The sequence below is a fragment of the Gekko japonicus genome, unplaced genomic scaffold (genome assembly GCF_001447785.1).
Source record: "Gekko japonicus isolate JY-2015 unplaced genomic scaffold, Gekko_japonicus_V1.1 scaffold1398, whole genome shotgun sequence".
Taxonomy (NCBI): domain Eukaryota; kingdom Metazoa; phylum Chordata; class Lepidosauria; order Squamata; family Gekkonidae; genus Gekko; species Gekko japonicus.
The window spans coordinates 444,760-448,359 of NW_015168088.1; positions in this window are offsets into that span (position 1 = coordinate 444,760).

Below are 3,600 nucleotides of genomic sequence, written 5' to 3' on the forward strand. Positions count from 1 at the left end.
ACCTAGGGGTGCCAGGCCATGTCTGGCAACCAGCAGGAGGTGCCATAGCCCAGCTGGTTCGCAGGCTCCAAGTCCAAATCCAGGTCACTCAGGCAGGAGCAGGTCAAAGGAATCAAAGGAATGTTCACAGTCCAAGGTCAATTGTTACAGTCAGAGAGAGTCCAAAAGTAGAGTCAAGCCAGTCCAAGAGTCACAGGAGTAGAGCAGAGTCAGGAGTTGTGGTCGCAGGATTCACTGTGAGGTGACATGTTGCTTCCACAGGTTGGCAACAGCTCACACCCAGCTTTATGTAGCCTTTCCCTAATTAGTCTTATCTGCAGCTGGCAAGTTAGCGGGCTCCTGTAATGACTCATCTTGTAGCTGTGGATGTGCCATTAATCTTTTACTCTGTCTGTGTTCTTGCAATTGCCTTCTGATCTTAGCCCTTCTTCTTTCTTCTTCTTTCTATGAGCGGGGGGGAGGAATCTGGGGGAGTTGTGAGTGCCTCTGGAGGTACTTGCTCCCTGACTTCAGCTGGCTCAGTATTATCTGACTGGAATTCCTGAGTATCCTCTACTCTGAAGTCATCTTTTGACACTCTGGACTCAGGCTCGACTTCTGAGGAGTCCTTACTCACACTGAGCTCCAGTTGCCAATCAGACTGGTCAGGCTGCAAGTCAGACTGGTCCTCACCAAGGCTGGGCTCAGGCGGAAAGTCAGAGTCTGGCTGCACCTCAGGCTGAGGCTGGTCCATGACAGGTGGTTGGGTGGGCAGAAACATGGGGGGGGCGCCTGCATCACATGCACCATGACATCTCTTCCAGGAAAAATCAGAAGTGATGTCACATCGCTATGGGAATCACTGGAAACTCTGCTGTAAAACCATAGAGTTCCCAACTATCCCTAGAACAATGTGATGTCACTTCTGGGTTTTTGTCAAAAGTGACATCAAGTTGTACATGATGCTGACGTTTTTAAGACATTCTCTCATACCACCACTCTAAGTGGCAGCAGCCAACAAGGGGTGCTGGCAGGAGGTTTCTGGCCATAGCAGGAAGCCTGGCAACCCTAGTTAGACCCACTTCACCCCAACCTCTTGGCCCTGTTTCATCCTCAACTGCTATTTACCAATAAAAACCACTGTGGTGATCCCCTCACAGATCTCCCAAGGGTCACATCTAGTTTAATTTTCACTGAGTTGGTAGATTTGTTCCTGAGCTGTACCTTGTCAGACTAGGTAGAAATTCATATGACTGGATTATGTTCTTAAAGCCAAATTCAGGGGAAACTGTGCTAGCAATGACAATTATGCTATGACGATGCTAAATGGGACCTCCATTTTCACAGACAGTGTACCTCTGAATGCCAGTGGCTGTGGAACAATAACAGCCTCAGTGACCCTTCTGTGGGCATCCAGTTTGGGAAGAAGATGTTGAACTATATAGATTGTTAGTTTGATTCAGCAAGGTTTTTCTTATATTCTGATATAATATTCTAATATTATATTATTCATAATTCTCCTCTATACTAAAGCATTCCTTCAATTCAGAAAATGATCAGAACTAGCCTGCTGCACCCCTACTGTAAGTTTTCTATGTGCAAAGGTATTTTTTATACTGTGGGATTATTCAGTCATGTCAGCCCATACTGGAAATCTGAAGTTTTACAGACCAGACACAGGTTTACTACCACAATGGTCCAAAGGCTGACTCAAATACTCTATTCCCCAGTCACAGGACTGCTACCTTGTGGCTTCCAAGATGTAGCCCTGCAATATACAGATGGTAGGGAAGCTATTTGGACAGAGAATATGTTGGCCATGACACTCTATATAGTGGATATCTGTGAAAAGGAATGGAGCAGGATTGTGTGTTTATGTATATCTTGTTACATCGCCCCAGACTTATGCACTATTCAACTCTCAGCCAAAGGTATTTGGCACCAATCTAGCCCCCCAGAAGGACAACAAAATATGGAGGAGAGAATCAGGTGGTAAAAACTCTCCCTCCTCTCACAAGTGTTACTGGTGACTAACAACACATGCTGGCAAGGACTTGGTGATGATGCTGGGAGAAATGGGAGAAACACTGCTATTACTTCTCTTCAGCAGAAGGTAGTGCCATTCTCATGCAAATTGATTTCACATGCCAAGAAATTATTATTGCATTAAGTCTTAAGTCTGTGGACTGCATTAAAACAGAAATCAAGTATTACTTGTTTAGTTTTATAGCTCTGCACTTGACACCCAAGATCTAAGATGAGTAGCAGCTTTTCACTTTTACATAAGTCTTATGAGTGTCCTTCTCAAATCAAATCAAGGGCAATGAAGAAGCCACTGCCTGATGTGGGGGAAAACTGCAGAGAAGTCCTTCAATCCAGAAAGTAGGTAGACTGAGGCACCTTCAGGTGGATTAGGAAAATTCAGGAGATAAAGGTTCAGAATTGCAGGTCTAGCATACAAACAAAGTAAAATGAATCTAAATTTATAAGTATATTCTTAGCCAAACCCAAAAAACAGACCTCCCAGTATCAAAACTATAGAGATAGCAAAACTGAGGCCAAAATTAGTATAATTAATTCAATCAAACACTTAAATATGTACGCTAATACAATCACTTTTATACTTGATAATAGTATCTAAGTATACAAAATATCAACAAGGTATACAACCTAACAATACAATATTTCAATGTTATACAAATTTCTTAATATACTAACTTTACAATAAACTCAAAAACACTAGTTGCTGCCAACAGCCAAAGAATTTGTAGAACTTCAATACATTAGTTGCTGTTAACAGCCAAAGGAATGTAGAACTTTACAAAGCAGCCGGCTTTTGCTTAGTTTCATATCATAACTTGGCAGCGCCAGGGGTCCTGCTCATCGGAAATCTCCTGGAGCCTCCCTTGCACACTGCCGACATCGCGGCCAAGTCGGCACGTGACCCCCTTTTCTCCCGGGTCCTGGACTGGGTGGTGAGGGGTTGGCCTATGGCAGCCCCAGGGACCATTGTCACAGCCGTTAAAACACGTAAAGATAAACTCTCGGCCCTGAAAGGGTGTCTCCTGTGGGAAGATCGAGTCGTGGTCCCTGGTGCCCTGCGACAGTGGGTCCTCACGGCTCTCCACGAGGCCCACCCTGGCATGGTAAGGATGAAGGCTCTGGCCCGGAGAAACGTGTGGTGCCCGGGGATTGACGCTGAGATTGAGTCATGGGTCTGGAGGTGCCAAGCCTGCAAAGGGGCTCGACCCAACCCACCATGCGCCCCCACGCAGCCATGGGAGTCAACCCGTAAACCATGGTCCCAACTGCATATAGATTTCACCGGACCATTTCAGGGACTTTTATTCTTAGTGACGGTTGACTCCTACTCCAAGTGGTTAGAGATCAGCCCCGTGTCTACCATGTTGACAAAGGCAGTGATCCGATCGCTCCGCCGGATTTTCGCCACTCACGGCCTGCCGGACACTATCGTCTCCGACAACAGGGCAGCCTTCACATCAGCAGAGTTCCAAGAGTTTCTCAAGAGGAATCGGATTTGGCACATACGGTCAGCGCCATTCCACCCCGCAACCAACGCCAGGCAGAGAGAATGGTGTGGACAGCGAAGGAAGCCCTAAG